Source organism: Coregonus lavaretus (assembly GCF_964263955.1).
Source record: "Coregonus lavaretus genome assembly, chromosome: 14".
NCBI lineage: Eukaryota > Metazoa > Chordata > Actinopteri > Salmoniformes > Salmonidae > Coregonus > Coregonus lavaretus.
Window position 1 is genome coordinate 41,255,329 of NC_140001.1, and position 20,532 is coordinate 41,275,860.

At 47.1% G+C, this 20,532-nt stretch overlaps 1 protein-coding gene across 1 annotated transcript in view; it reads right to left on the bottom strand.

Moving 5' to 3' along the window:
• The window catches only part of LOC311141140 (whirlin-like), a gene marked incomplete at both ends in the record, with an annotated part of 94,033 nt that overhangs the window by 65,761 nt on the left and 7,740 nt on the right, over positions 1 to 20,532 (bottom strand). The gene's annotated exons all lie outside the window — the stretch shown is intronic.

Below are 20,532 nucleotides of genomic sequence, written 5' to 3' on the forward strand. Positions count from 1 at the left end.
TGAACCATTCACTACTTGTACAACATGTTTATATCACTCTTGAAGTATACATTTAGTCAGAACAGTACAGTAACCCCTTTTCTATTCTAGGTTGTTGGGTAGATGTGCTGCAGGCACCAAGCTCATATAGGAGGACGAGAGCCAAAGGTCAGTGCTGTATTGAGCACAGAGGAGTGATACTCAACTGCTATTAGGCTATACATGTCTCCCTCAGGTTTTCCACGGATGTAGTCAGAGTTGGAGTGGGCGTAAATAGTGCTGTCAGTGGTGTTGGAGTTGGATGTATGGTGCTAGCTGGATGGGTGGAGGAGGATGGAGGGCTTTATTTATAAGCTGGAAGAGCGGGCCTAGAGGAGAGGGGCCACTGCAGACGTCAACGCAGGGCAGGCGGCAGGCTGCAGTGGCTCTGGCTAACAGGGCATTTAGAGTCGCGCTTCACTACAGATGCCGTATCTTAATTTGATCATCCTGTCCATTAATTATAATCCACATAATAATTCACATTTCCTGTTACTGCAGGATTATTTTCCTGCTGTAGTTAACTGGCTTAAATGAAGATCCTACATCTGTAACTAGTCTCTCCTCACAGCCTTACCATACATGTTAAAATCAAGTATCTGATTTGGTTCTGGGTGCCGAGATTAACATTAGTGTTATCAGATATTAGCTGACACCATGGAAAGATGTTATTTTTTCAGCTATTATTACATAACTAATCTTATGCTCTGTGGTGTATTGTGTATGCTTCTCAATAGAGTTGATATTGTACATAAGCACACAAACCGCAAAGATACAATTTTTCTAGTTCATGATCTTTGTCATTTCCAAAGCACCACAGTAGATTTACACACATACAGTGGGGAAAAAAAGTATTTAGTCAGCCACCAATTGTGCAAGTTCTGCCACTTAAAAAGATGAGAGAGGCCTGTGATTTTCATCATAGTCAACTATGGCAGACAAATTGAGAAAAAAAAAATCCAGAAAATCACATTGTAGGATTTTTTATGAATTTATTTGCAAATTATGGTGGAAAATAAGTATTTGGTCACCTAAAAACAAGCAAGATTTCTGGCTCTCACAGACCTGTAACTTCTTCTTTAAGAGGCTCCTCTGTCCTCCACTCGTTACCTGTATCAATGGCACCTGTTTGAACTTGTTATCAGTATAAAAGACACCTGTCCATAACCTCAAACAGTCACACTCCAAACTCCACTATGGCCAAGACCAAAGAGCTGTCAAAGGACACCAGAAACAAAATTGTAGACCTGCACCAGGCTGGGAAGACTGAATCTGCAATAGGTAAGCAGCTTGGTTTGAAGAAATCAACAGTGGGAGCAATTATTAGGAAATGGAAGACATACAAGACCACTGATAATCTCCCTCGATCTGGGGCTCCACGCAAGATCTCACCCCGTGGGGTCAAAATGATCACAAGAACGGTGAGCAAAAATCCCAGAACCACACGGGGGGACCTAGTGAATGACCTGCAGAGAGCTTGGACCAAAGTAACAAAGCCTACCATCAGTAACACACTACGCCGCCAGGGACTCAAATCCTGCAGTGCAAGACGTGTCCCCCTGCTTAAGCCAGTACATGTCCAGGCCCGTCTGAAGTTTGCTAGAGTGCATTTGGATGATCCAGAAGAGGATTGGGAGAATGTCATATGGTTAGATGAAACCAAAATAGAACTTTTTGGTAAAAACTCAACTCGTCGTGTTTGGAGGACAAAGAATGCTGAGTTGCATCCAAAGAACACCATACCTACTGTGAAGCATGGGGGTGGAAACATCATGCTTTGGGGCTGTTTTTCTGCAAAGAGACCAGGACGACTGATCCGTGTAAAGGAAAGAATGAATGGGGCCATGTATCGTGAGATTTTGAGTGAAAACCTCCTTCCATCAGCAAGGGCATTGAAGATGAAACGTGGCTGGGTCTTTCAGCATGACAATGATCCCAAACACACCACCCGGGCAACGAAGGAGTGGCTTCGTAAGAAGCATTTCAAGGTCCTGGAGTGGCCTAGCCAGTCTCCAGATCTCAACCCCATAGAAAATCTTTGGAGGGAGTTGAAAGTCTGTGTTGCCCAGCGACAGCCCCAAAACATCACTGCTCTAGAGGAGATCTGCATGGAGGAATGGGCCAAAATACCAGCAACAGTGTGTGAAAACCTTGTGAAGCCTTACAGAAAACGTTTGACCTGTGTCATTGCCAACAAAGGGTATACAACAAAGTATTCAGAAACTTTTGTTATTGACCAAATACTTATTTTCCACCATAATTTGCAAATAAATTCATTAAAAATCCTACAATGTGATTTTCTGGATTTTTTTTCTCTCGTTTTGTCTGTCATAGTTGACGTGTACCTATGATGAAAATTACAGGCCTCTCTCATCTTTTTAAGTGGGAGAACTTGCACAATTGGTGGCTGACTAAATACTTTTTTTCCCCACTGTACTTTCTTATCCCCCTCTATATGTGCACATGCTGGAGTCAGACAAGATTGATTTCCAAACAACCAATAAGTAAACAAGGATTACATAACAGTTGATATGAGGCCCAACAGCAGTGATGTGTGTGTAGGTGTGTGTGTGTGTGTGTGTGTGTCTGGGACAATCTCAATGTAGCAGCTGTAAATTGAGGTAAATTGGCTGTCACCTCAAATCTCCTTTGCCAGCTGCTTCCCCCCATTTTTTCATCTATCACTGATGACTCAACTCATCCCTTTTTAAACAGACCACCCCCCATCCCTCTCATCCATCCACCCTCTGCTACCCTGGGTCGAGACCCATCCAAACCCAGGACATGATTACTACACTCCCTCTTCCTCCCTCGCCCTCTCCCTTACTCTCTCCTACATGGCCAGTTAGGGAGGTATTTAGACACCAGAGGATCTGATTCACTTCATGTCCTCCTACACAGTGACGTTGGTCTGTTACTTAGAATATGTGCTTTGGAAGAATAACGAGCTGCACTACATTACCAAAAGTATATGGACACCTGCTTGTCGAACATCTCATTCCAAAATCATGGGTATTAATATAGAGTTGGTCCCCCCTTTGTTGCTATAACAGCCTCCACTCTTCTGGGAAGGCTTTCCACTAGATGTTGGAACATTGCTGTGGGGACTTGCTTCCATTCAGCCACAAGAGCATTATTGAGGTCGGGCACTGATGTTGGGCGATTAGGCCTGGCTCGCAGTCGATGTTCCAATTCATCCCAAAGGTGTTCGATGGGGTTGAGGTCAGGGCTCTGTTCAGGCCAGTCAAGTTCTTCCACACCGATCTCGACAAACCATTTCTGTATGGACCTCGCTTTGTGCACGGGGGCATTGTCATGCTGAAACAGGAAAGGGCCTTCCCCAAACTGTTGCCACAAAGTTGGAAGCACAGAATCGTCTAGAATGTCATTGTATGCTGTAATGTTAAGATTTCCCTCCACTGGAACTAAGGGGCCTAGCCCGGAACCATGAAAAACAGCCCCAGACCATTATTCCTCCTCCACAAAACTTTACAGTTGGCACTATGCATTCGGGCAGGTAGCGTTCTCCTGGCATCTGCCAAACCCAGATTTGTCCGTCCTTCGGACTGCCAGATGGTGAAGCGTGATTCTTCACTCCAGAGAACGTGTTTCCACCGCTCCACATTCCAATGGCGGCAAGCTTTAAACCACTCCAGCCGACGCTTGGCATTGCGCATAGTGATCTTAGGCTTGTTTGCGTCACTCGGCCATGGAAACCCATTTCATGAAGCTCCCGATGAACAGTTCTTGCTGATGTTGCTTCCAGAGGCAGTTTGGAAGTCGGTAGAGAGTGTTGCAACCGAGGACAGTCCCGTTCTCTGAGCTTGTGTGGCCTACCACTTCATGGCTGAGCCGTTGTTGCTCCTAGACGTTTCCGCTTCATAATAACAGCACTTACAGTTGACCGGGGCAACTCTGGCAGGGCAGACATTTGATGAACTGACTTGTTGGAAAGGTGGCATCCTATGACGTTGAAAGTCACTGAACTCTTCAGTTAGGCCATTCTACTGCCAATGTTTGTCTATGGAGATTACATGGCTGTGTGCTCGATTTTATACAGCTGTCAGCAACAGGTGTGACTGAAATAGCCGAATCCACTAATTTAAAGGGGTGTCCACATACTTTTGTATATAAATTGTACATTCAAGGACACTCCACAACAGCCAAGAGATGTCATTAATGGAAGGGTGGGTTGTGCCATGAATACAGAGGCTCCAAGGAACTCCAGGAGATACTCAAGATAACATCACTGGCTCTAATAACAGTTGAGTCATAATAATAAGTCACTGATCTTTACCTAACTGTCAGAAAAACACCTCCTACGAACAAAGACATTTTCCCTTGACCTCTGTTGTCTGTTGTGGAATATTCAAAGGTGTGAGAAAAATAGTAGAAAGAAAGCAAGCTAGCAATTTGGTTCCCTAAATGGTTAAACGTTTCTGGAGTTATACTATTGTAGTTCATCACAGTAGTTGAATTGTCAATGACTCCAACCACCCTAGTCATAGACTGTTCTCTCTGCTAATGCACGGCAAGCGGTCCAAAAGGCTTCTTATCAGCTTCTACCCCCAAGCCATAAGACTCCTGAACAGCTAATCAAATGGCTACCCGGACTATTTGCATCCCCCCCTCCTTTTTTACGCTGCTTCTACTCTCTGTTTATTATCTATGCATAGTCACTTTAACTCTACCTACATGTACATATTACCTCGACTAACCTGTGCCCCCGCACATTGACACTGTACTGGTACCTCCCTGTATGTAGCCTCGCTACTGTTATTTTACTGCTGCTCTTTAATTATTTTTTATTTTTTACTTATCTATTTTTTTACTTAACACTTATTTTTATTAAAACGGCATTGTTGGTTAAGGGCTTAAGGTCTACACCTGTTGTATTCGGCACATGTGACAAATAACATTTGATTTGATTTGAATAACTGAATAGTGTAACAGATGGGGATCAATAACTTACTCCTCAGCCTACAATGTCTCCACCGGTGCCGCCGTATTGCTAGCCTTTTTGGTGGCGTAACTGGCTAGGACATTGTCAAGGAGGTTGGTAGCGTATGTGTGCGAAGCAGAAGTCCCGAGTTGTAGTCCTGGTAAGTGCTGGTTAGGTAGGAAGTGGTACGGTAAGCACAGTGCCAGTGCTGTATCAACATTCAAACTGTCTGCCAAAGAAACAACCCGATTACAGCTTTACAAGATCATCCCTGTTGTTACTGACAGACTAGAGGTGCACTGAAGGGAAAGAGTGTAGTATCACCATTTCCCAACTGATGGCGCAGACAGAGAGCCCTATGGGCCCTGGTCAAAAGTAGTGAACTATATAGGGAGTAGGGTGCTATTTGGGACGCACTCAAAGTTAATGAAGCAGGAAACACTGTGAGGCAATCAAGCGTTAGGGGACATAATGCTGCCTGCTGTGTGACTTGAAGCTGATGCAAAAGGTGGCAAAGAGCATCTCTGTTCCACATGGAATTCGGTGGCAATTAGCAGAGAATCACAATAATGGAGACTACAGTTTTGCTATTGTTATTCAACTGTAGTAGATCCAAATTAGTCCATCATACTACTCATCTAAGCAGTTACAGTATATAACATGTTTATATAATCTCAGTACCCAAAACCAAATGATCTTAATGCTCATATTACAGCAATACCTATAATCATCCAATTACCTCAAGCCTAGATATGCAACTAATAGTGGTAAAGACTACTCTCAAGGCCCAGTTTATCATTGTGTGAGGATGTCACCTGTCTGGATCTTTCATTATTGGGCCCATAGTTCTCCTGAGAGCCTGAGATTGTTCTGCATCCCAAACGACCCATAGTAAGTAAGTAAGTAGCCTTCCACAAGCCTTGGCTCCTGTTTCTGTAGCATGAGGCAGCTTGATGTACAAGTACACCCCTTGGACAGGACACTAATCTATCACAGGGCCTTAGCCCCAATATATCTCCATAATGCTGAGTGCCAAGCAGAGACACACTGGTTTAAATTTTTACAGTCTTTGGTATGTGTCACAACTTCCTCCGAAACTGCCTCCTCTCCTGGTTCGGGCAGGCTTCGACGTTCGTCATCACCGGCCTTCTAGCCACTGCCGCTCCTCATCTCATCATTCCATTAGTTTTGTCTTGTCTATTACACACACCTGGTTCATATCCCCACATTAGTATGTGTAGATGTGTTCCCTCTGTCCCCTTGTCCTTGTGGGTGATTAGTGTGAGGAGAGTGTTGCTTGGTTGAGATCTGTGTATTTTGTATTGCCGGGGTATATTTTGCGCACTGGGGTAGACGCTGTGCCTCCCAGGAGTCATGTGTATCCCCTGTCACAGGCTGAAACGGAGGCTATGGAGACACACGTCACCGAGTCCCTGCGCCAGGGGTTTATACGTCCCTCCACTTCGCCCGCCTCCTCAAGTTTCTTTTTTGTGAAGAAGAAAGACGGCGGTCTGCGCCCTTGCATTGATTACCGATCAAGGGGACGATACAATTTAGTTATCCTCTCCCCCTCATTCCTTCGGTAATCGAGTCAATGCATGGGGCGCGCTTCTTCACCAAATTAGATCTCCGGGGTGCGTACAACCTTGTGCGTGTCCGAGAGGGGGACGAGTGGAAGACAGCATTCAGCACAACCACGGGGCATTATGAATACCTGGTGATGCCTTACGGTTTGATGAATGCTCCATCGGTCTTCCAGTCCTTTGTGAACGAGGTGTTTCGCGACATGCTTAGTTGCGGTGTAGTGGTCTACATTGATGACATTCTGGTGTATTCTGCTACGCGCGCCGAGCATGTGTCCCTGATTCGCAAATTGCTGGCCCGACTGTTGGAAAATGACCTTTATGCCAAGGCAGAAAAGTGTCTGTTTTTCCAACAATCCGTCTCCTTCCTCGGATACCGCATTATCACCTCAGGTGTGGAGATGGCGGGTGATCGCATTTCAGCCGTGCGTAATTGGCCGATTCCAACCACGGTAAAGGAGGTGCAGCGTTTTATTGGCTTTGCCAACTGCTATCGGAGGTTTATCCGGGGCTTTGGCAAGGTTGCAGCTCCCATTACATCTCTGTTGAAGGGTGGGCCGTCCCGGCTCCGCTGGTCTGCTGAGGCTGACAGGGCCTTCAGTAACCTGAGGGGTCTGTTCACCTCAGCCCCGGTACTGGCCCACCCTGATCCATGACTACCGTTCGTAGTGGAGGTGGATGCATCCGAGGTACTTGTTCTCCAAGAAGCTCAGCTTGGCGGAGCAGAACTACAACGTTGGTGATCGGGAGCTGTTGGCTGTTGTTCGAGCCCTGACCGTGTGGAGGCACATGCTCGAAGGGGCAAAACACCCTTTCCTCGTCTGGACGAACCACCGTAACCTGGAGTACATCCGGGCAGCGAGGAGGCTGAATCCTCGCCAGACCAGGTGGGCCCTATTCTTCACCCGGTTTGATTTCACACTATCATACATCCCGGGTACGAAGAACGTGAAAGCAGATGCATTGTCACGGCTCTATGACACAGAGGAGAGGCCCAGAGACAACACCCCCATTCTCCCGGCCTCCTGCATTGTGGTGCCGGTAGTATGGGCGATGGACGCGGCGTTACGCACAGAGCCATCTCCACCTCAGTGTCCAGCTGGGCTGCAGAACGTGCCTGCTCTTGTCTGTGACCGTTTGATCTACTGGGCTGCCTGACCGGAAAGTACTGGTGGCCTACCTTAGCTAAGGATGTGAGGGTGTATGTCTCCTCCTGCTCGGTGTGCGACAAGAGTAAGGCACCTAGGCACCTCCCAGTGGGTAAGTTACAGCCCTTACCGGTTCCACAATGGCCATGGTCTCACCTGAGTATTGATTTCCTTACTGATCTTCCCCTCTCTCAAGGTAATACCACCATCCTGGTCATTGTGGACCACTGTTCCAAAGCCTGCCAACTCCTTCCTCTGCCCGGTCTCCCCACGGCGCTGCAGACTGCGGAGGCACTGTTTACACACGTCTTCCGGCACTACCAGAGGACATATTGTCTGACCGGGGTCCCCAGTTAACCTCCAAGGTCTGGAAGGCTTTCATGGAATGTCTGGGGGTTTAGGTCAGCCTGACCTCTGGTTTCCACCCCGAGTCTAATGGCCAGGTGGAACGGGTGAATCAGGATGTGGTAGGTTCCTGCGGTCCTACTGCCAGGACCGGCTGGGGGAGTTGTCGGTGATCTTGCCATGGGCCTAATATGCCCAGAACTCTATCCGTCACTCCTCCACTAACCTAACGCCATTCCAATGTGTTTTAGGTTACCAACCGGTTCTGGCACCGTGGCACCAGAGCCAGACCGAGGCTCCTGCGGTGGATGACTGGTTTCGGCGCTTGGAGGAGATGTGGAACGCTGCTCAGGTCCACCTCCAACGCGCTGTGCGTCGTCAGAAGGCCAACGCTGACCGCCACCACAGTGAGGCCCCGGTCTTCGTATCGGGTCTGGCTCTTGACCCGGAATCTGCCCCTCCGCCTGCCCTGCCGGAAGCTGAGCCATCGGTTTGTGGGGCCGTTCAAAGTCCTGAGGAGGATAAACGAGGTTACCTATAGGTTATTACTCCCACATGATTATCGTATTAACCCCTCGTTCCATGTGTCTCTCCTCAGGCCGGTGGTGGCTGGTCCGCTCCAGGAGTCTGAGGTGCGGGAGGTCCCTCCACCTCCTCTGGACATCGAGGGGGCCCCGGTGTACCACGTTCGTTCCATCCTGGATTCGAGGCATCGGGTGGGGGGCCTTCAGTACCTCGTGGAGTTGGAGGGTTATGGTCTGGAGGAACGGTGCTGCGTCCCGGTGAGGGATATCCTCGATCCCTCCCTGTTGCGGGATTTCCACCGTCGCCATCCGGCTCGTCCTGCTCCGCGTCCTGCTGGCCGTCCACGAGGCCAGTGTCGGCGCGCTGCTGGAGCTGCGCGTCAAGGGGGGGTACTATCACGACTTCCTCCGAAGCTGCCTCCTCTCCTGGTTCGGGCAGGCTTCGGCGTTCGTCGTCACCGGCCTTCTAGCCACTGCCGCTCCTCATCTCATCATTCCATTAGTTTTGTCTTGTCTATTAAACTCACCTGGTTCATATCCCCTCATTATTTTGCTACGGCTGGCCATGCTTTCCACCTGGCTACCCCTACCCCGGCCACCCGCTCTGCACCCTCCGCGGCAACTTGCCTGCAAAATCTTGACCCCTACAAATCATCTGGGCTAGACAATCTGGACCCTTTCTTTCTAAAATTAGCCGCCGAAATTGTCGCAACCCCTATTACTAGCCTGTTCAACCTCACTTTCGTATCGTCTGAGATCCTCAGAGACTGGAAAGCTGCCGCGGTCATCCCCCTCTTCAAAGGGGGTGACACTCTAGATCCAAACTGTTACAGACCTACAGTGAGGGAAAATAAGTATTTGATCCCCTGCTGATTTTGTACATTTGCCCACTGACAAAGACATGATCAGTCTATAATTTTAATGGTAGGTTTATTTGAACAGTGAGAGACAGAATAACAACAACAAATTCCAGAAAAACGCATGTCAAAAATGTTATTAATTGATTTGCATTTTAATGAAGGAAATAAGTATTTGACCCCTCTGCAAAACATTACTTAGTACTTGGTGGCAAAACCCTTGTTGGCAATCACAGAGGTCAGACATTTCTTGTAGTTGGCCACCAGGTTTGCACACATCTCAGGAGGAATTTTGTCCCACTCCTCTTTGCAGATCTTCTCCAAGTCATTAAGGTTTCGAGGCTGACGTTTGGCAACTCGAACCTTCAGCTCCCTCCACTGATTTTCTATGGAATTAAGGTCTGGAGACTGGCTAGGCTACTCCAGGACCTTAATGTGCTTCTTCTTGAGCCACTCCTTTGTTGCCTTGGCCGTGTGTTTTGGGTCATTGTCATGCTGGAATACCCATCCACGACCCATTTTCAATGCCCTGGCTGATTGACCCAAGATTTGACGGTACATGGCACCGTCCATCGTCCCTTTGATGCGGTGAAGTTGTCCTGTCCCCTTAGCAGAGCATAATGTTTTCACCTCCATGTTTGACGGTGGGGATGGTGTTCTTGGGGTCATAGGCAGCATTCCTCCTCCTCCAAACATGGCGAGTTGAGTTGATGCCAAAGAGCTCGATTTTGGTCTCATCTGACCACAACACTTTCACCCAGTTCTCCTCTGAATCATTCAGATGTTCATTGGCAAACTTCAGATGGGCCTGTATATGTGCTTTCTTGAGCAGGGGGACCTTGCGGGCGCTGCAGGATTTCAGTCCTTCACGGCGTAGTGTGTTACCAATTGTTTTCTTGGTGACTATGGTCCCAGCTGCCTTGAGATCATTGACAAGATCCTCCCGTGTAGTTCTGGGCTGATTCCTCACCGTTCTCATGATCATTGCAACTCCATGAGGTGAGATCTTGCATGGAGCCCCAGGCCGAGGGAGATCGACAGTTATTTTGTGTTTCTTCCATTTGCGAATAATCGCACCTACTGTTGTCACCTTCTCACCAAGCTGCTTGGCGATGGTCTTGTAGCCCATTCCAGCCTTGTGTAGGTCTACAATCTTGTCCCTGACATCCTTGGAGAGCTCTTTGGTCTTGGCCATGGTGGAGAGTTTGGAATCTGATTGATTTGATTGCTTCTGTGGACAGGTATATTTTATACAGGGAACAAGCTGAGATTAGGAGCACTCCCTTTAAGAGTGTGCTCCTAATCTCAGCTCGTTACCTGTATAAAAGACACCTGGGAGCCAGAAATCTTTCTGATTGAGAGGGGGTCAAATACGTATTTCCCTCATTAAAATGCAAATCAATTTCTAACATTTTTGACATGCGTGTTTCTGGATTCTTTTGTTGTTATTCTGTCTCTCACTGTTCAAATAAGCCTACCATAAAAATTAAAGACTGATCATTTCTTTGTCAGTGGGCAAACGTACAAAATCAGCAGGGGATCAAATACTTTTTTCCCTCTGTATATCCATCCTACCCTGCCTTTCGAAAGTATTTGAAGGCCAAGTTAACAAACAGATCACCGACCACTTCGAATCCCACTGTACCTTCTCCGCTATGCAGTCTGGTTTCCGAGCTGGTCATGGGTGCACCTCAGCCACGCTCAAGGTCATAAACTATATAATAACCGTGATTGATAAAAGACAATACTGTGCAGCCGTCTTCATCGACCTGGCCAAGGCTTTTGACTCTGTCAATCACCACATTCTTATTGGCAAACTAAATAGCCTTGGTTTCTCAACTGATTGCCTCGCCTGGTTTACCAACTACTTTTCAGATATAGTTCAATGTGTAAAATCGGAGGGCCTGTTGTCTGGACCTCTGGCAGTCTCTATGGGGGTGCCACAGGGTTCAATTCCCGGGCAGACTCTATTCTCTGTGTATATCAGTGATGTCGCTCTTGCTGCTGGTGACTCTCAGATCCACCTCTACGAGATGACACCATTTTGTATACATCTGGCTCTTCATTGGACACTGTGTTAACAAACCTCCAAACGAGCTTCAATGCCATACAACACGCTAGTAAAAACTAAATGCATGCTCTTCAATCGAATGCTGCTTGCACCCGCCCGCCCAACTAGAATCACTACTCTCGGCGGGTATGACTTAGAAAATGTGGACAACTACAAATACCTAGGTGTCTGGTTAGACCGTAAACTCTCCTTCCAGACTCACATTAAGCATCTCCAATCCAAAGTTAAATCTAGAATCAGCTTCCTGTTTCGCAACAAAGCCTCCTTCACTCATGCTGCTAAACATGCCCTCGTAAAACTGACTATCCTACCGATCCTTGACTTCGGCGATGTCATTTACAAAATAGCTCAACTCAACTCAGCAACACTCAACTCAGCAAATTTGATGTAGTCTATCACAGTGCCATCCGTTTTGTCACCAAAGCCCCATATACTACCCACTATTGTGACCTGTACGCTCTCGTTGGCTGGCCCTCACTACATATTTGTCGCCAAACCCACTGGCTCCAGGTCATCTATAAATCACTTCAAGGCAAATCCCTGCCTTATCTTAGCTCATTGGTCACCATAGCAACACCCATCCGTAGTATGCGCTCCAGCAGGTATATCTCACTGGTCATCCCCAAAGCCAACACCTCCTTTGGCCGCCATTCCTTCCAGTTCTCTGCTGCAAATGACTGGAACGAACTACAAAATCTCTGAAGCTGGAGACACTTATCTCCCTCATTAACTTTAAACATCAGTTGTCAGAGCAGCTTACCGATCACTGTACCTGTACACAGCCCATCTGTAATTAGCCCACCCAACTACCTCATCCCCATATTGTAATTTACATTGTTATTTATTTTGCTCATTTGCACCCCAGTATCTCTATTTGCACATTTTCTTCTGCACATCTATCACTCCAGTGTGAATACTAAATTGTAATTATTTTGCACTATGGCCTATTTATTGCCTTACCTCCATAACTTACTACATTTGCACACACTGTATATAGATTTTCTATTTTCTATTGTGTTATTGACTGTACGTTTTTGTTTATTCCATATGTAACTCTGTGTTGTTGTTGTTTTTATCGCACTGCTTTGCTTTATCTTGGTCAGGTCGCAGTTGTAAATGAGAACTTGTTCTCAACTGGCTTACCTGGTTAAATAAAGAAATAAAAATAACAATTAGTATGTGTGTAATTTTTCCCTCTGCTCCCTTGTCAGTGATTGTTTAGTGTGAGGAGAGTGTAGCTCGGTTGAGCTCCGTGTATTTTGTATTGCCGGGGTATATTTTCCCGTGTGCCTGTTTGGTTCCAGTGCGCCTGTGCTTTAACATTTTTAACATTTAAGTCACTTAGCAGACGCTCTTATCCAGAGCGGCTTACAGGAGCAATTAGGGTTAAGTGCCTTGCTCAAGGGCACATCGACAGATTTTTCACCTAGTCGGCTCGGGGATTAGAACCAGCGACCTTTCGGTTACTGGCACAACGCTCTTAACCACTAAGCTACCGGCCGCCCCGTTGTGATATGCGCACTGGACTGTTTGATGCAATTCTGCGTAACTCTGTATTCCGGAATAAACTCTGTATTCTGTGATTTACCCTCCTGCGCCTGACTCCTTCAAATCACCCATCACAGTATGACTCGGCAAGGGATTGAACTCCCAACCTTCCAATCTCAGTGTGGACACTTTAACCACAAGGCCACTGAGTTGCTAAAACTGCCAGTAGGACTCTGGTCAAAAGTAGTGCACTTTATAGGTAATAGGGTGCCATTTTGGATGTAGCCTGAGATGGAGTCTAGACCCCAAGTATCTTCATTACAAGCTACTGCTCAATGCTCTAACAGCTTCATAAAACACATAATTTACTACTGCCTGTCTATCTATCCATCCATTCCACTGCTGTCTGATTGACAGACTGGCTTGATGATGATGATCAGTTGAAATGTTTCTCTTTATAGAGGGCTGTTGGTTGGTATTCTGAGTGAGTGGTAGAGTGAGATACTCAGTATTGTCTAGGGAAGACTGGGAGCAAATGGAGAAGGACAGAAAGATATACTAGTCCTGTGTCATGTCAACAGTAAAGCATCCTGAGACCATTCATGTGTGGGGTTCCTTCTCAGCCAAGGGAGTGGGCTCACTCACAATTTTGCCTAAGAACACAGCCATGAATAATGAATGGTACCAACACATCCTCAGAGAGCAACTTCTCCCAACCATCCAAGAACAGTTTGTTGACGACCAACGCCTTTTCCAGCATGATGGAGCACCTTTGCCATAAGGCAACATTTTGGGTCCATGGCCAGGAAACTCCCCAGACCTTAATCCCATTGAGAACTTGTGGTCGATCCTCAAGAGGCAGGTGGACAAACAAAACCCCACAAATTCTGACAAACTCCAAGCATTGATTATGCAAGAATGGGCTGCCATCAGTCAGGATGTGGCCCAGAAGTTAATTGACAGCATGCCAGGGCGGATTGCAGAGATCTTGAAAAAGAAGGGTCAACACTGCAAATATTGACTCTTGGCATAAACTTAATGCAATTGTCAATAAAAGCCTTTGACACTTATGGAATGCTTGTAATTATACTTCAGTATACCATAGTAACATGTGACAAAAATATCTCATAACACTGAAGCAGCGAACTTTGTGAAGACCAATACTTGTGTCATTCTCAAAACCTTTGACCACGACTGTAGGTCCAGAGAGAGAGAGAGACACACAGAGAGAGAGAGCAAGAGATACAGAGAAAGCGAAAGAGTTGAAAGACAGAGATGAAAGATGGGTGACAAGAAATGGATCCCTGGTGACATGAGACAGGTGAAAAAGAAAGAAAAAAAAGGAAAGAAAGAAAGGAAGCTGGGAGGAGAAGATGACAGACGAGGTGGCTTTGATAAAGAGAAGCAGCACATACAATGGGAATGACAGTTCAGTAATGAAGCCAGGGACAAAGTCAGTCAGAACTAGTGCATTAGTTAGCATCTTACATTTAACCTTGGGCAGCTTCAATATGTTCACTCTCAGTCCTTTGGTGCAGTGTTAAATACACTTTATGAATACAGGCCCAGAAGTATAAAAAGAGCAGGGCATGATTTGGAGAGTTGGTTGAGGTGAGTCTCAAGTGTCCAAGCATATCTCGCTCTTTTCTACCATGTCGTGGAGAGAACTGTGCTGGAGTATGGTAGGCCCTGCAGGGCCCTCCATGGTGCTTTAAACCTGTAATTTAAATTGATTTTTATTTGGATTTCATGTAATGGACATACATAAAATAGTCCAAAATGGTGAAGTGAAATGAAAAAAATAACTTGTTTCAAATAATTCAAAAAAATAAATAACGGAAAAGTGGTGCGTGCATATGTATTCATCCCCTTTGCTATGAAGCCCCTAAGTAAGATCTGGTGCAACCAATTACTTTCAGAAGTCACATAATTAGTTAAATAAAGTCCACCTGTGTGCAAGAAGGTACTCTGGTCAGATGAGACTAAAATTGAGCTTTTTGGCCATCAAGGAAAACGCTATGTCTGGCGCAAACCCAACACCTCTCATCACCCTGAGAACACCATCCCCACAGTGAAGCATGGTGGTGGCACCATCATGCAGTGGGGATGTTTTTCATCGGCTGGGACTGGGAAACTGGTCAGAATTGAAGGAATGATGGATGGTGCTAAATACAGGGAAATTCTTGAGGGAAACCTGTTTCAGTCTTCCAGAGATGTGAGACTGGGACGGAGTTTCACCTTCCAGCAGGACAATGACCCTAAGCATACTGCTAAAGCAACCTCAAGTGATTTAAGGGGAGACATTTAAATGTCTTGGAATGGCCTAGTCAAAGCCCAGACCTCAATCCAATTGAGAATCTGTGGTATGACTTAAAGATTGCTGTACACCAGCGGAACCCATCCAACTTGAAGGAGTTGGAGCAGTTTTGCCTTGAAGAATGGGCAAAAATCCCAGTGGCTAGATGTGCCAAGCTTATAGAGACATACCCCAAGAGACTTGCAGCTGTAATTGCTGCAAAAGGTGGTTCTACAAAGTATTGACTTTGGAGGGGTGAATAGTTATGCACGCTCAAGTTTTCTGTTTTTTTTGTCTTATTTCTTGTTTGTTTCACAATAAAAAATAAATTGCATCTTCAAAGTGGTAGGCATGTTGTGTAAATCAAATGATACAAACCCCCCAAAAATCCATTTTAATTCCAGGTTGTAAGGCAACAAAATAGGAAAAATGCCAAGGGGGGTGAATACTTTTGCAAGCCACTGTATAGCACACATTTTGTGCATGGGATGAGAACCCACCCAATTGATTCAACTATAGCTAGTCTGTCTTTCCTCTCCACTTTATATCAGCATGGCCTGAGTTCTCCCTCCATAAAAGAACAAATATACGACTCCACATTTCAAACATCACAAAAAACCACTGCTGCCCCCTCAAAGCAAAATAACAGCTCTTTGATGAATCAATGGCTGAACTCATTCCAAAACTGCGACCCAAATGGCACCCTTTTCCCTACATAGTGCACTATTTTTGACCAGAGCCTTATGGGTCCTGGTCTAAAGGAGTGCACTATATAGGGAACAGGGTGCCATTTGGGATGCAGACCAAGCCTGGCTGGGATCCACTTTGATAATACTGACCACGCCATGGCAGCTGAGCACAACTGCTGCTCCCTCCCTCCCTCCCTCCCTCCCTTCATATCTATCTATTTATTTATTTATTTGCTTATTATTCACCTCATTATTCACACTCCACCATTATATAACGGTACCGTTTCTCTAAAGCTTTTGTCATGACATTCGCTTTTTGTTAGGTTACATGAAAAACTAAATTTCCCCTGTTTATCACGCTATATAAAGAGCAGCAGCATTGGTTCAAGGTCTGTTCCAGAGCAGTGGGAATTCAGCACAGCTTGTTTCTGCTTCATCTACTTCCTCCTGAATTAATGGAGAGGACGAGTTAGAGTATTAGCTATTCACAAGGCTCTGAGGGCTGTCTTGCCTTCAGCAAATTACTCTGTGTGTGTGTGTGTATGTATGTGTGTGTGTGTGTGTGCGCGCATGCGTGTGAGAGCGTGTGCGTGAGAAAGAGAGAAAGAGAGCGAGAAAAAGAGAGAGGGAGAGAATGCAGATCAGAGTGACCGATCTAAGCTCCTCGCGAGGCTGTTTGGTTTACTGTCAAGAAAGAGTCACAACACTGCAGGGGAGAGCCATGTAGCTAAAACCCCATAGACCAAAGTTTTGTTTACTTTCCATTTCACTTCAGCTACACTCCCCCCAGCTCTTTGACAGAGAAACGTACAGGCTTAAAGTAATATGAGATTTGAATATATTACACTGTATTTGTTCCATTACAGCACTGGACCAACAATGAAGAGTATACCAGCACGAAAAGGGTATCAAAATGTATGCACTCACTACTGTAAGTCGCTCTGGATAAGAGCGTCTGCTAAATCACTCAAATGTAAATGTATATTACTGCTCATTCCCTCCACCCTCAGATAGCTGCTTCCTGTCTGGCAAACATACAGTGGCACTTTGGTTGTGTCTCAAATGGCATCCTATTTCCTAAATAGTGCACAACTTTTGACCAGGGCCAAGTAGTGCACTATATAGGGAATAGGGTACCATTTGGGACATATCCTTTGAAGTAGCACAAGAGAGGAAGGATTAGCCTTGTTGCTCCCTGCCTTAAATGCTGCCTGCTTAATTAAAAGCTTTAATGAATTATTTAGTTCTTGATGAGACGGGGATCGGGACCAATGAATAACTGAGAGGGAGCCACAGTCTCTCTCTGCAGGGAAATCATAGCAGCACAGCAGGGCCGTAGGAACTGATAGGAGTCTGCTGGGATAGGAGTCTGCTGGGAACGTATAGGAGACAAAAACTGAAAAGTGATGTAACAGTTATATAAAATGGCAATTTTATCCCCTGGATCTTATCAGTTATCTGGAACAATAACCCTTTTCCCATAACGTTATTGAGTTAATAACCCTTTTTCCATAAAAAATATTAACGCGATAGAACTGATGCGCATCAAAAAATAACAGCAACAAATGCACTTGTCACGGATTCTGCCGAGGCTGCTCCTCCTCCTTGCTCGGGCAGGCTTCGGCGTTCGTCGTCCCCGGAGTACTAGCTACTGCCGTTCGATGTTATCGGTGTTTGTTTAGTTTTGTCTGTATTGTTTACACCTGTTCGTCATTATGTTAATTGTTTCCCTTATAATTACCCCTGTCTCTCATCTGTACTTTGTGTGTGATTGTTTTCCCCTTCACGGTTGTCTATTTTGTGAGCGGGTTATTTCCTCCCTGCGTGGAGTTATTTTCTGTGTCCTTTTGGATCCTTTTCGTATTAAAAGTACGTATCCGAGAGTTCTGTGTCCTGCGCCTGACTTCGTTTATCGCATCTCACAGACAGTCGTGACAGAATCACACACCTTACCATGGAGTCAGCAGGAGCGACGGCACCGACTGGATCACTCGAGGAGCGCGTCCTACAACAGGCAGCGATGCTCCAAAATCTTGGTGCCGCTATGGATAACGTTATGAACACTTTGGGACGATGGGAGAGAGGAGGTTTGCCCACACCTCCTCCAACGATACCACCACCATCGGCTACTCCTATCGTCTCACATCCGGAGTCCAGTGGGATTCGGCTCTCGCTCCCGAGGGCTTATGATGGCACCGCAGCCGGGTGTCAGGGTTTCCTGATCCAGGTGAAACTTTACCTGGCAACCATTCACCCGGCACCCTCGGGATACGAGAGCATGTCCGCCCTCATCTCCTGTCTGTCCGGCAAGGCACTGGAGTGGGCCAACGCCGAGTGGGGAGGGATAGACGCCGCTACTGTGAACTATGCAGAGTTCACCCGCGGCTTCAGGGCAGTGTTCGATCATCCCCCGGAGGGGAAGGCGGCGGGTGAGCATCTATTCCACCTCAGACAGGGGAGGAGGAGCGCGCAGGAATTCGCACTGGACTTCCGGACTATGGCTGCCAATTCGGGATGGAATGAGAGGGCCCTCATCGACCACTACAGATGCAGCCTGAGGGAGGACGTTCGTCGAGAGCTGGCCTGCAGGGACACCAACCTAAGCTTCGATCAGCTGGTGGACATGTCGATTCGCTTGGATACCCTGTTGGCTACCCGCGGACGTCCAGCGCTGGGGCCGTCCATTCCATCCCCCAGCACCTCCGAGCCGAGCCCTATGGAGCTCGGGGGTGCTGGTAGTAGGGAGGCCAGGAAGGAGGCTGTCCCCTGCACCAACTGTGGCCGCCGAGGACACACGGCGGTTCGGTGCTGGGGAGGGTCTCCTCGGATTCGAGGCAGCAGGCAGCGCACTGATGAGTCATTCCCGGTGAGTAAGGTCCCAACTCACCCAGAGCTCTCTGCTGTTCATATGTGTATCCAAGTGATGTTTCCAGAAGTTTGTTCTTACTCCCAGCATAAGGCGCTAGTCGATTCAGGCGCAGCTGGGAATTTTATCGATCGCCATTTCTCATATAAGTTAGGGATCCCTATATTACCAGTCGATGTGCCCTTCCCTATCCATGCCCTAGATAGCCGGCCTTTGGGGTCGGGATTGATTAGGGAGGTCACAGCGCCACTGAAGATGAAAACGCAGAAGGGTCATGAGGAGACTATACAGTTGTATTTAATTGACTCTCCTGCGTTTCCAGTGGTGTTGGGACTTCCCTGGTTAATATCTCATGACCCCAACATTTCATGGCAACAGAGGGCTCTCAAGGGATGGTCTGATCAGTGTGTGGGGCGGTGTGTAGGTGTTTCCGTAGGGGCAACGATGGTGGAGAGTCCGAACCAAATGCCCACAATGCACATTCCTCCTGAGTATGCCGATTTGGCAAGCGCCTTCTGTAAGAAGAAGGCGACTCAATTACCACCTCATCGACAGGGGGATTGTGCGATAGACCTCCAGGTTGGCGCGGCGCTCCCTCGCAGCCATGTGTATCCTCTGTCTCAGGAGGAGACGGCTGCTATGGAGACATACGTCGCCGAATCCATGAGACAGGGATACATACGGCCTTCCACTTCTCCTGCGTCCTCAAGTTTCTTTTTTGTGAAGAAGAAGGATGGGGGTTTACGCCCGTGTATTGATTACCGTGGTCTCAATCAGATCACTATTAAATACAGCTATCCTCTCCCTCTGATTGCTAGTATGACGGAGTCATTACACGGGGCGCGCTTCTTCACAAAATTGGATCTCAGGAGCGCTTACAGCCTGGTGCGCATTCGGGAGGGAGATGAGTGGAAAACTGCCTTCAGTACCACCTCGGGTCACTATGAGTACCTCGTCATGCCATAAGGTCTAATGAATGCTCCTTCAGTCTTCCAATCATTTGTAGACGAGATTTTCCGGGATTTGCATGGACAGGGGGTAGTGGTGTATATTGATGACATTCTGATATACTCCGCTACACGTACCGAGCATGTGTCCCTGGTACGTCGGGTGCTGGGTAGACTGTTGGAGCATGATCTGTATGTGAAGGCAGAGAAATGTTTGTTTTTCCAGGAGTCCATCTCCTTCCTGGGACACCGGTTGTCTGCGTCAGGGGTGGAGATGGAGATTGACCGCGTTTCAGCTGTGCGTAATTGGCAGACTCCAACTACAGTAAAGGAGGTGCAGCGGTTTTTGGGTTTTGCCAATTACTACCGGAGGTTTATCCGGGGTTTTGGACAGGTAGCGGCTCCCATTACCTCCCTGCTAAAGGGGGGCCCGGTGCGTTTACAGTGGTCGGCTGAGGCGGACAGGGCGTTTAGTCATTTGAAGGACCTGTTCGCCTCAGCTCCGGTGCTGGCACATCCGGATCCCTCTTTGGCGTTCCAAGTCGAGGTGGATGCGTCCGAGGCGGGGATCGGTGCTATACTGTCTCAGCGCTTGGGCACGCCTCCAAAACTCCGCCCCTGTGCTTTCTTTTCTAAGAAGCTCAGTCCGGCGGAGAGCAATTATGACGTGGGGGACAGGGAGCTGCTAGCTGTGGTCCAGGCCCTGAAGGTGTGGAGACATTGGCTTGAGGGGGCTAACCACCCTTTTCTCATTCTGA